General features: G+C 47.9%; 1 long non-coding RNA gene across 1 annotated transcript in view; it reads right to left on the reverse strand.

The window, feature by feature from the left end:
- Positions 1-9,866, reverse strand: part of LOC116660874 — a 128,116-nt gene extending 118,250 nt beyond the window's left edge. The window contains exon 1 of the long non-coding RNA XR_004316515.1: positions 9,667-9,866. This is a non-coding gene — a long non-coding RNA (uncharacterized LOC116660874). The remainder of the gene's footprint in view (positions 1-9,666) is intronic.
- Positions 9,867-13,738: the final 3,872 nt, after the last annotated feature.

Here is a 13,738-nt window from a genome sequence, read left to right on the forward strand (position 1 = left end):
CGTATCAGAAGGACGTTCCCCGCCCCCCCCCCCCCCAAAGTTAAAGTCCTTGAGTTGGCAGCCTGAACTAGTGATCCAAATTCTTTTCCAGCTCATTCTCCGACTGCGAATGTGCTGAGAGGAGACAAACATCGTCTCTAACTCAGCCATTGACCAGTCCACAGAGCTCACCTCAGTAACACCCCAGCAGGGCACAACAGACTGGGATCACATTGGCTGGTTTAATCCACAAGCATTTACGGAGCACCGACTACATGCCAAGCTCTTCTCTAGACACTGATAATCCTGCCAGGAGGAGAACTAAGCTTCGATGATCATGAAGTTGTTGTTTTTTAAGAGTGTAACAGACCCCGATCAAAGACACATACAACATGTCAGATGCTAATAAATGCAAAGACGCCAAATAAAGCAGGATAAAGGAAGAGACTGAAGACAAACGTGGTTATTTTAAATAGGGCATTCGAGGAGAGCTTTACTGAGAAGCTACCGCTGAAGCTGACAACCGAGGACGAGGACGAGGGAGAGAACTGGTGACAACCATCGGTCCCCTTGGCCGGTATCCTGTTCACCACTTGGCATGCGTCAGCTACCTCATGCAATCCTGCAAAGGAGATTCTGTTCCTACCTCTGATTTTAAGGGGAATGCAAAAGTTGAATTACCTTTTTCATAAGGTCACCCCACTAGTAGCTGGCTGTCGTACTGCTGAAGCATTTTCTTTTTTATTGACATACAGTTGATGTACAATGCTGTGTTAGTTTCTGGTGCACAGCACAGTGATTCAGTTATACACATGTATATATATCCCTCTTCACATTCTTTTCCATTATAGGTTATTACATAGTATTGAATAGAGTTCCCTGAGCTCTACAGTAGGTCCTTGTTGTTTATCTATTTTATATATAGTAGTTAGTATCTGCAAATCCCAAACTCCTAATCATTTCTCTCTTCCCTCCCCGAGAAGGTTTTTTTTTGAATCACGGATTAAAAAGAGCAGCACATTACTGCGTCAGGGCACGGAGTGATGGCAACAGAACTTTTGACTCTTGGCTGTTGACTGTTCTGGCAGTGGGCTGAGTTGAACTGGGCATCGACCGTTGCTGACTGGTATATTTCTAGGCAGCAGGTGGACCCATCAGAGCATCACGCATTCCCTCGCAGAGTCAACGCCTTACCTCATCAACGTGTCAGACACATACCAGCTGCCTGATTTTAACCACCTCTATCAATGTTGGTTTTGCCGCTCCTACCTAGAGGTGCTGGGGCGTTTCATCATCATACCCTGCTGTAAATGAGCAACTTAAACTGGATACACCTTCTTGGGCAGTTGCTGGGGAACGGGAAGGAACTGGGATACAGCGCTCTGTAAGGTCTGAGCAGCCAAGTCTGTCTTGTCCCTCTCTGCCTTTGTACTGGCTGGCTAATGACCCTGGAAAACTGGCAGGAAAGGGGGCTCGTGCTAGGCTGGGAGGGGTGGACACACATTCCAGGGATCACGCACATTTCATTCACTAGACGCCTCCAACTCATGGTGAGACCATCTGAATGAAAGCTCAGTCGGTTCAATCCCAGCCCGTGACAACGGGGGACCCCAGGATGCGGCGTGTGGGACACTGCTTGGCAACTTCTGCAGAGCAGAAACCACTGAAATGTGCAACTGAAGGCATCTTAAGAAATCAGTAAGTTCCCACCTCAAGGGTCTCTGTGCCATTGTCTGCCTGGATTGTTCTTGCTCGGAGTTTTCTACAGCTGATTCCCTATTAATCACACAGCCTCTCGAATGTTACCATGCTCAGAGCAGCTTTCCTGGTCCTCCTGCCAAAGCCGCAGCTCCCACCTCAATTATATTACCTGGTTGTATTTGCATCCTCGCATTAGCCTTTGCTTAATGATGCTTTATTTATTCATCTCTGTGTTTATTTATTTATTTATTTTTCTGTCTAGGCTGCTAGACTAGAATGTAAACTCTGAGAAATTAAGAATCTAGTCTCACCCCCTGTGCTGTTCCTTCCTTGAATGCCTAGAAAAGTGCTTACACACAGGAGCTACTTAGGAATGAGTGGCTCACTTATAAAATAAGCCTGTTGGAGAAAAAAAAAAATGTTACCTAATCTGTCTAAGGTCATGGGGACACCCCACAGGCAGAGATAGGTCTCAAATATAAGACCCTTGACTCTTGGTGGATTCAGCTTTCCAGACTCCTAGTGAAAAAAAAAATTTTCTCATACTTGGGTGTTCAGCGGTGGATATTAAAGCAAACACTGGTGTGTTGGAGATACACAAAGACTGGAAAGACTATAGCTGTCTTTTGTTTTCCTTTGTTTGCAGTCAAGCCTTATCACCCAGGAAAGTTTAGCACAGAGACTTTTCCTGAAGCACCCCCATTTCACCTCCAGAAAGAGATCTGGAAATGTTTTTCTTCTACAGACGACATTAGCAATTTACAAAATAATTTCAAATGTAGAGGCATGTCACAGTATGGCCAATAAGACTGAGCAAATCTCATTAATGTTAAGCTACACTAATTTGGAAATCACCACAATTCTATTTCACGGTGAAACAATCGTAATTAAGTCGCAGTGTGTCTGTGTTATTTAGGAAAATAAGCAATTACACGACGCCCTTGAGACACACTGCTAATTGGGCGCCTTGAGGGCACTCTTGTCTGAAACGGAATCGGATGATCCGATGTGCAGGACGCTGCTCGGGGCAGGGGACTGCCTCACACAGAAGATTCATTAGTGCCTGAGCAACACCGCCCGGCGAGGGGCAGGTCACACAGCAAACTGACAGACGCTCACACTGTCTTTTTGATAATGAAAGACACAAGGGTGTTAACTTAACTTCCGTGTTCCAGGCCCGGGAGGAGACTCCAGCCACACTGCGGAGCGGCTACATGAGGGGATTATCAAGAATTCCCCAGATCAGCTCAAAGATGGAGCAGCGTCACAAAATATGGCATCGGAGGGCCTAGAAAAAGACTTGCGCTCCAGTATTCAAGGCAGATATGTTTGCACAAGGCCAGCAGGTTAACCGTCTTGAGATCCAGTACACAGCACGCTGACCATGGTTACTAATCCCGCGTTTAGCCCTGGAAACTTGCTCCCAGTAGACTCCAGACGCTCTCATCACACAGACACACAAAAAGGTAACTACACGAACAGATGGCATGTGACTGGGCTTGACTATAATCATTTTATGATACACCTGTGTCTGTCAATAGGTAGACAGACAGTCATCACACTGCACACCTTGAATAGATACAATTTTTATTAAAATTCTGATCATAGTTGTAACTCATTATTTATGTCTTTAAGAATTACTTCTACGGCTAGAATTGTAACATCCTGAATACAGAAACCGTGCCCGGGTGGTTCAGCACCACACATGATAACAGTGGAGGGCCTGGCACACCGAAGGTACTCAGTTTTCTTAAAAGTGAATAAATAATGGAGGTGGAGGGTTTAGCACAGCGGTGGAATGGGTGCTTAGCACACACGAGGTCCTGGGTTCAATCCCCAGTACTGCCGTTAAAAAAATCTAATTAACTCCCCACTCTGAGAAAAAACAAATAGACAGATTGAATAAATAATGAAAAAGAGAATAAATGATTGCATATCTGTTAGGGAATTTTAAATGAGTGATTACATATACCAGTTTATAGACTCCAACTGAGCATTACTAATTCAGGTGACAACTCCAGGGGACAGACGTCTATGGCTTCAGCCCACCCACCATCCCCTTTACTTTCTTCTGACGTCAGCACGCTAACATTCCCACGCAAACCGCCTCTTCCCCGTTCTCAGCCCAGGAAATGAAAACGGGGCAAGGCCACCGCCAGCTTCAGGGGGAGGCTTAACATACTGCTAATTGGATGCCAGCCACTGATAAGCCAATCAGGGCATCCCACCCCATCAGCACAGTTTAGAGAGAGACATGGGGCTCCCCTAGATCTGTAAATTTGAACCTGATCCTTTAAGTAATTATTGGAAAAGAAAAGCCCCCCTTTTTTTTTTTCCTTTCTGTTTCTGAGTCTCCTAAACTGATTGAACGAAAGCTTGGAGCCTCTGGGGGCTCAACTTCCTACCACAAGGGAAAGTGATAAAGCCGCACTGAGCTGAGCAAAAGGAGATCCTAATAATATGATTTCACCACCTTGATCCATGTGGATTTCTCACCATGTGAGTGAACGAACTGCCCCCGTGCATGAAGCTAGTTTTCATTAAGTCTCTATCAGTTTCAGTCTAAAATAATATGTTAATGGAGCTAGAGACTATTAGGGGGAAATAGATAAACTGTTTCTAAAACATGCTGTATACATAGTAAAGGGTCAAAGGATTGAAGAGAAAAAAGAAATCAATGTGGGTGTATCAGTTAGCTGCTGCTGCATAACAAATCAGCCCCCAACAGGTTAGCATAAATAATAAGCATCAGTTATCACGTTAGCTGGGGCAGCTCTTCAGACTGCAAGTCTGTGCCTCTGTGGGTCAGCTGTACATATACTTTGACCCAGTACTTTCATTGCTAGGAATCCACAGGTGTACACAAGGAAACAGGGACAGCAATGTTTATTGAAGGAACAACCCCATTGCCAAGCCATCTGGATGTATTTAGTCTCCATGCAAGGAGTCTGTTAGCTGTCTCCCACTTCCTCTGGTTTGGCCTGAGCTGTAAGAACACTTTCACATTTACTTGTCTTTCTGTTCTCTTCTGTCCTCCTTTATAATCATGTGGTTTTCAAATTCATTTACTCACATCGCCTCACCGTGAGTGTTCATTACAATACAATTTTAAATCAGGACCTTAGCTGCCTTTCTCACCCAAAGCGTTGGGACTTCACATTTAACAGCTTTTGAACTGCTTATCACAGTATTTCAGGCAGTTTTATGTTATATTCTATTAAAAAACGATTCCACCCCAGGTTGTCACAATTCGGAAGATTACAGCTTCTGCAGGCTGTTTTGCTAGGAATATATTCATATACTGACTCTGCCAGACACATGCCATGAGCCTGCATTTAACATCTCATCTGATAGCATAATTCAACAAAAAGGCTAAAATAAGCAGTATTTATTAATATCATGGGATGGGCTTTTCAGGTCTGCTAGACAGGCACACCCTGTCTTCCCAAAGCAGACAGTCCTGCGCGTCTCACAAGGGCAAAGAGGAAAAGGGGAAGAAGCTGGAAATGGGAGGATGCCTCCCAGTGATGCAACTCCGGTTATGTATTTACTTCTTCTCAGGCAATCTTTCCCCTCTCTTCGGAAAGGAATGCAAAATTCATTCTCACAGAAGTCATAAACACCATCTGTGTTGTTCTCTGAGTTTGAAAACATCACTACTTGATCAAATAGTTTAAGAAAATATATGCCCTACGAGACAAAATCCATAGATAGCACTAGTTTCCAGACAGACAGTGTTTTCAGAGGGCAGAAAGTTGGAGTATCACATTTGGACTTCTCAGGCCCAGTACCTGGATCAGTATGACTACAGTGATGGCCTGGCCACCTCCGGTTTCTCCGCCCCCAGCATCTTCCCAACTAGAACCCGTCTGCTGCTTTCAAAGCCCAGGTGGGGTCCATCTATTCACCACTCCCGCAACCCTGCTCCTGGGGCTGGCTACAGAGACTGGTTCTGGGTGTGTCCATAATCCAAGTTACTCCCAACAGAGCCGGGAACCTGCAGCCCCAGGACTTGTGCTGGACCCGATGGGGAAGAGCAGTGATCTCCCTGAAGCGACCAAGCCAGCAGGGGGGACACTCGGAGCTGCTGGAGGTCAACTTGCTGAAGATGATGCCAACCCAGACGAAGAAAAGGAGACGGGCTGCTAAGGATACAGCACCCAGACAGCCCTGGTACTGCCCCTTCCTCCCCAAAGTCTCCATATGCACCAGGAGCCTAGGAGCCCTTTCTGCTGGGGCTTCATTCATGCAGTAGCTAAGGGCATTAATCAGACAAAGCCCACTGGATAAACACCCTCAGCAATCAAAGGAAGCAGGGACACATACACCCAGGGCCTTTGTGAAAAACAGAGAATCAAACAGATATGGCCTTTGGAGAGTGAGGACGATTACTGGCTACCTATCTAGCAGTCCCTCCTCTCATCTTTGACCACAGGGCCTGCTCCCAACTACAGATCCTAAAAATGTCCAGTCTTCACCTTACTAAACTCCTTTGAATCCAAGACCCACTGTGGACCAGTGGGATCGGAAGACTAGTGGCAGGGTTTGTGGAAGGGTTTTCTTTCCTGGTAAAGAGATATACTGGAAGAGAAACATCCCTCTCACTGCCTTTGGATACAGCTGGGTGAGGGTGTGATGTCCGGAAGAGCTGCAGCTATTTTGCGATCATGAGGAAAAAAGCTGGAGAATGACAGCTAGGGCACTGGATCTTGGAGTGGAAAAACAAAACATCTGGATGACACTGGTGTGCTGCTGGATTAATAAACCATAGAATCAACCACTTCCATGCTTCTTATTATGAAATATCATAAACTCCTATCATTTCAGCCACTTTGGGGTGGTATTATACTAACTGCAGCTGACCTCATCCTAAGGAACACACAGATCTCATGCCCTCTCCATGAATTTGCAACTGAGACTTGGGGAATGTTCATCAGATGTGTGTAGGTTTCCAAAAGCCCCGTGGCATCACAAAGTTGCACCATGAAATGCTTTCTCAGTGGATAGCACGGAGTATTGAGTATGAGAATGAGAGTGTTGAGTTTGGAATCACCTGGGTTCCTAAGAATCTTGAACAACTGCTACCTACTTAGAAGGTTTTGACTTACTCAGCCTCAGTCACTTCTTAGTCTTTGAAAGAGATCCTCTAAAACAGAGGGAAAAACTGTCCCAGACAAGGTTTGTTGGGGTCCCCAAGGACAGAGCCCTCACTGTATAATTCCACCAGAAAAAGAAGTTCCAGCCAATCCTGCACACCCTCGTTCACTCAGCACTCACAAATTCTTTCATTAGACAAGTACTCGCCAGGTCTTCTTTGTGCTTTACGCTGTACAACTCAAGTAGTTTAAGGACTGAAGAAGAAAAAGAGAACTTCAAGGCTCTGTCAGACCCACACAGCTCTGAAAGCAGCCAGAGAAGATAAATAAACGAAAATGTGTGGCTGAGCTCTAAAACTGTTATTTACAAAACAGATGATGGGCTGGACCTCTTGGCCCCGCCCTGTAGCTTTCTGACCTCTGACCTAAGAAAAAGGAAGTTTCTGCACTTCTTACAGGAAGGCTGCCAGACAGACAAGGCTGTGATGAGAAAAGTCTGTATATGGATGGACTCTTGGACCTTCTGTCACTACAGTGGAAAGGAGGAAAAAAACCCACAGAGTTATGAATGGGATTCTTGGAAGCTGAGTTAGGTCAACGAGTAGTTTACAAATGGGCACTAGAAATCCTGAATTCCATTTGGTTGGAAATGCCATACTCCTTGTGGGAACTGCCCCACAAAGGATTCTACAAGATCCAGAAATATTATCACCGTGGAAAGTTGGCAAGTGACGAATGAGTTTAAGGTGTTACTTGCTTGCCTGATTACGTGTGGTGGACAGGCAGACCTCGCTTTACTGCGCTTTGCAGATACCGTGTTGTTTACAAACGGAAGGTCTGCGGCCGCCCCGAGTTGTCAAGACGATGGTTAGCATTTTAAGCAATGAAGCATTTTTTAATTAAGGTATGTACTGTTTTCTTTAGACACAGTGAATTTGACAGATGGCAGTATAGTGTAAACATAACTTTTACAGGCAAGGGAAAAAACCAAAAATACGTGTGGGGGTCCCATTACCGTGATGCTTGCTTTACTGCCGGGGTCTGGAACGGAACCTGCGGTACCTGCGAGGTCTGCCTGGATTTAAATGAGCTTCCATTTCCTCCTCTCTCACTCAGAGTCTATTTTCTTTGAGCAGCTAAGACTGGAGGCTCCTATGTCTCTTTTTAAAATTCACAAGTCGTCTTTTCACCAAGGTTGGATAAATCACCCAAGAAATTGGAATCTCTGCCCAACTCAGGGCCTCTCAGTCCTTGGGCTGTAGACACAGGAACCACCAACACCCAAGTAGAGGAAGGTGTAGCCAGACTGGCTACCTCTCCCAAAGGGATTAATCCCAGACCCCAACAGGGAGCTTCAAGGAATGAAAACTTGCTCTGAGAATTATTCATTCGGCTGCGGAGAATAAGGACCCAGGCAGGAGCCCCCCAAGCTGTCCTACACAGGACCAGAAACCACCAGGATGGTAAGAAGAGCATCTCAGAGCCTGAGCCCTGATCACACGCCGCGTAGCTGGGGGGAGGCCTCTCCCAGTGCCACCACCTAGGACAGAGGGGATTGTGTCCAGCTTAGAGACCCCCCCACTCCGTAGCCCAACCCAGGAACCCCTGCTTGCAACTTAGTCTTTGTCGTGTGGCCGCGCTGTCTGCTGGGAAATGATTTTTTTTTCTTTTTGCCTAGGCACATCAGCAGTGGGAACAAGACCAGGATTCTGTAAGCAAAGGATAGAGTTTTTAACACTGACAATACAAAGCGTTGGTGAGAATGAAGAGCAACCTGAACTCCCACAGATCATTAGTGGGAACGCACAACAGTACCACCACTTGCAAAAAAAAAAAGGCGGGGCAGTCCCTTAAAAGCTTAAACCTAGAATCGTACGGGCCAACAATTCCACTCGTAGCAAATGAAGGCTTGCCTGTGAATGTCTGTAGCAGCTTTGCTCAGAAGAGTAGGAACCTGTAAATTATCTGAACGATCCAAACGTCAGTCAACAAACGAAGAGAAGATAAACAAATGGTGGTGTATCTACTTCTCAGCACTAAAAATGAGTAAACCACACACTTGTAAAACAGGATGCGTGAATCTTGTAAGCATTCGCTGACTGAAAGGAGCTAGATACAACACGCTTCACAATTGTACTTATATGATTTATAGTGACCGAAAGAACAACTTCTGGTTCTAGAGTTCATGGGTGCATTGATCAAGAAGGAAAACCAAGAAAGTTGTGGGGGGTGATGAAAATGTTCTAGACCTTGACTGTGATGGTAGTTGTGTGTATATATATATATATATACACACATATACACACACACACACACACAGATATGCATATTTATATGTAAATATATATTTTATTATCAAATATAAACATGTTTATCAAAACGCATCAGTCTTTACGTTGAAAATAATTAAATTATAAATTAAATCTCCATAAAGCTAATTTTTTAAAAAAGCCACACATTTGATAACCAAAACATACACAGCACACAAATGCATTTCCAGAACTTCCACCATCATCTAATCCAACTAGTACCTTCTACCAGTAACTATAAGGGCCCTCAACCGACTGCCCTCCTTCTAATCTTGGAGCCTCACTGCTTGATCTTAACAGGCAGAGTGAGCGTTTAAAAACCTGACACAAGTCATGTCACTCCTTGGCTTAAAAGCCTCCGAACACTTCCTCTAGGCTGAAATAAAATTTGAACTTTTTTGCTTGGTTTACCAAACAGGATTAGGTTCAGCTGTGGGTCCCAGAAGGGCCCCCAAAATGCAGCGACCAGCCGTCTGGCCAGGTGCGCCGCGCAACTCCTGGTTCAGGCTCCCTCCGCCTGGGAGCCCCCGGGGATTCCCGAGCCCCGAGCGCCCCCGCGACAGCGCCCGCCCCCGCCTTACCTCGGCCCGGGGCGCCCGCCCAGCCTGGGACCGCGCCCTCGGAGCGCGTCCTGCGTCCGCCGCCGCCTCCTCGGGCTCCGGGGCGCCACCCGCAGCGCAGTCACCCGCCCGGCTGCGCCTCGGCGGCCCGCGCCCACCCCGCGCCGTCCCTCCCCTCGGAAGACGCCGCGGCGCCGCCGGTCGCGCAGCTACAGGGCCACCGCTTCCCCGGGGCTGGGGTTCGCGCGCTCCAGGCAGGACCGCCCCGGCCACGCCCACCAGCCGCCTAGGCTCCGCCCCCGCCTCCAGGTCGGTCCTGCCTTCAGTTCCGCCCCAGCTTGGACTCCCCCTCCTCACCGCCCCGGACCGCACCCCGCACCCCACACCCCACTCCCCACCTCTCGGAACCGCCCCTTCCCCGCTCCCCCAGCCCCGGTCCTCGACCTCCCGCCCGGCCCCGCCGCCCCGCCAGCCGCGCTCACCCGGTCGGGGGGTGAGGCCAGAGCTCCGGGGGGTCCGCGCGCGGGCAGGAGCACCCTTCCAGAATCCCAGGTACAGGTGCTGAGAAGGGAGACGCGGAGGGGAGGACGCGGCGCCGGGAGAAGGCGCTCCTCCGACGGAAGCGCTCCGCTGTGGCCGCCCGCTGCCTTCGCGCTCTGGGTCGCAGCCCTGCAGAGTTCGGCCCGGGTCCCCGGGACTCTGACCTGGAGATGGCCCTTCACCCTCCCGAGACCCTGCGGGGCGGGGCACTCAGCACGCCGGCCGCAGCTCGCGACTTTCGGGTCACGCCCTGGCGCGGGGAAGCTGTGGGGTTAAAAACGCCCCCTGCGGTTTAACATGGACAGGTTCATAGTCGCATTTTTTTCCTGTTGACACCTGTCACCATACCTAGTTATAATTGTGTGTGTGTGATGAGAACTTTTAAGATTTACTCTCTTATAGTTGCCGTTTTTTTTAACTTTATTTTTTTTTATTGTAGTTGATTTACAATGTTAGTTTCAGGTTGTATTTGTAAACAGGAAAAAACAAGGTGGAAAATTCGGGACTATATACGTCCATATTTTCACACCGGAAACCGTGGTACCCTGCAGAAGGGGACAGGGGAAAAACTAGCTGATTAATTCGTGCTCTTTCTGTACTGTTTGGTTTATTTTCTTAATATGCTTGTATTGTCTGTTCAAGAAAATAAGCAAACAAATTTAAAAAACAAAAAAACAGATGAAACAACTAGGAGCCCGGGCTGCCCAGTAGCGGCTTCTGCGTAGTGAGGCTGGGAGATCCACGCTCCACCCTCAGCACGTTTTCCCTCTGTTTCCACCCGCCCGCACCCCCCGTGCTGCGCCCTCTGAGGACCTAGTCCCTGCTGCCCCCCACGAGGAGTGCCACTCACGCCTTATGGGCCCTGGAAGACGCCGAGCCTCAGTAGGGCAGGATTGTGACACTTCTCTGGATGTCACAGGTAGAGGAACAAATGAGAAGTCAGAAACCTGCAGGGAGAGGCCTGGACTCCCGGCAGGCTGCACCTCCCCAAGCCGCAACACCTGGCCCTCGCCTGGGGGTCCGAGCTTCCCACCCACGGGGCTAGGAGGGGCCCTGCTCCCCCTAACTTGGCTCAGGGAGAGCATCAGAAAGGCGGTAAGGAAGCCTGTCTTTTTCACGTGCCACCCTCTTCCCTGGTTATGAGAGACCAGTCTAGCATCCTGATAACAAATATTTTCAAAAACCAAACAAGAAAAGAAACACAAATCCATCTCTTTCCCCCAATACTAGTCCTCCTAGAGAAACAGGAGCCAAGCCTGGGGGGAGGGGTGGATTTAAAGCCCTCAACCCTGGCACCTATGGCCTCTGCCAGCTCCCTGGGGCTGGGATCCTGGACCCAGACTGGGTAAGGAAGACTCTTCTTAAAAAGGGCTGCATCTCTGCGCTCATCACTTTAAAACTTGGACAGAATCCCGCCTTTGGGAATTTCCAGACACAGGGCTCCTGTTCCCCTGTGATCCAATGTCCTGTCTCTAGGAGGGCCCAGTGAGAGCTGTTTCTTAAAAAGTATACAGCATGCTGCTTTGGGTGGCCTGGTCTTGGGTGGCCTGGCCTTGGGTGGCCTGGTCTTGGGTGGCCTGGCCTTGGGTGGCCTGGTCTTGGGTGACATGGCCTTGTGTGGCCTGGTCTTGAGTGGCCTGGCCTTGGGTGGCCTGGCCTTGGGTGGCCTGGTCTTGCTTTAGAATACCAAGAGCCTGTGTTGTGATTCTCCTACTGGGGCTTCTGTAAGCTTCATGCTGCACCTTCCTCCCCATGGGTGCCTCCAGCATCATGGACCTGAGGGTTTGCCCCAAACATTAGAACTGATTGCACCAAACCCTGCTCTGAATAGAGTCCCCTTTCCTATTGTTGGCTCCATGTGTGTCATCACTTGGTTGATGGTCTGGAGGAGCACTTCTAAGTGGTTAGTTTTCTGTCTTTTTTGGGGTGAGGGGGAAGGTAATTCAGTTTATTCATTCATATTTCATGGAGGTTCTGGGGATTGAACCCAGGACCTCGTGCATGCTAGGCACGTGCTCTACCACTGAGCTATAGCCATCCCCCGGGAGCAGTGCCCCTCCTAAGTGTAAAACGTGTTTCCTCTGGAATCCAAAGAGACCCGCCAGACACCGGGCCTTCCTCACTGTGGTATCAGATGCAGCGATTTGCCTCTCACTTTGGAGCACAGGTGTCTTTCCAAGGCCTCCAGTCAAAGTCACTAGCCACCTCTTCCTCATTCTGTCCAATCAGCACGATGTCACTGATGCAGTGGACCAACACGATCTTCAGTGGGATGTCCAGGGAGTCCAGAGCTCTGTAGAGTATATTTTGTTTGGTTTTTTTTTCTTCCTTTTTTTTTTTTTTTAACCGAAGTAGGGTTGGTTTATGATGTTGTGTTAGTTTCTGGTGTACAGCATAGTGGTTCAGTTATATATATATATTCCTTTTCATATTCTTTTTCATTATCAGCTATTGGAAGATACTGAATGTAGTTCCCTGCACTCTACAGTAGGACCTTGCTGATTATGTAGATTCTATTGTGAAAGTAGGGAGTGTTAATCTAGTCCTGAGCAGCACTGTCAACTAATATTTTGGTCCAACCACGTGCCCATAAAGATTTGTGTGTGTGTGTGTGTGTGTGTGTGTGTGTGCACGTCTGTGTGTTCTGAGTTGTACGCAACAGCTCTTTAATAATGGGCGTTACAGTAAGAAATGGGATGCCACGCTTTTAGAGTCTGCACACGGCCGTAGCATCTTTGCATCCTTGGGTAAACTTATCTGTAACTTTCTACGTTGCCATGTTGCTCCCCGAAATGGTGGTGCCAATTGGCAGGTGGCCTTTGCGGTTAGAAGGTCACCTCAGTCCCTGAAAGGGGAGGATTTCTCCAGAAACGAGGGCTTGGGTATCTCATTTCGGGGCGCTGCACATGTGGCTTGGTTTTATAGTTCTGCAGTTGGTGTTTTATTTTCCAGGGTAATGTTCATCTTTATGGCTCACCGTTTAATTTCCCTGCTGTCAAGAGGCAGAATTAAGTTATTCCTCTTTTTTAAAGAATGATAAGTAGGGAATAATGAATGCAAAATGCTGTCGTTAAACAACAGCAGACACGCTGACGGATCGGCTGTCACTCCGATTACGCGACGAACGGAACGAAAGTAATATTTCATCGTTTGCAAAAAAAACAGGAACAGGAGTGATGGATTTGGTGTACTTGGCCTCTGAGTGAGTAATTACAGCCAATTGTCAGTTTCCAGTTAATAGAGGGAATAAAAAGTTACGGCTGAGGAAAGGCACTGCTTTCAATAGCAAGCCGGGCCTCCTGAACTGTTGTGGGTGGACCTGTGTTCTGTCCAGATTCACATGGTGACATCCTGATTCCCAGGACCTCAGAATGTGTCTGTATTTGGAGATAGGGGCTTTACAGAGATGATTCAGGTAAAATGAGACCATATGAATGGGCCCTGATTCCATCTGATTGACGTCTCTAAAGGAGGAGCAGTTTAGGACCCAGGTACACACCGAGGGGAGACCATGTGAAGGCACGGGGAGAAGCCAAGAAGCAAAAGCAGTGCC

The sequence above is a fragment of the Camelus ferus genome, chromosome 32 (assembly GCF_009834535.1).
Source record: "Camelus ferus isolate YT-003-E chromosome 32, BCGSAC_Cfer_1.0, whole genome shotgun sequence".
NCBI lineage: Eukaryota > Metazoa > Chordata > Mammalia > Artiodactyla > Camelidae > Camelus > Camelus ferus.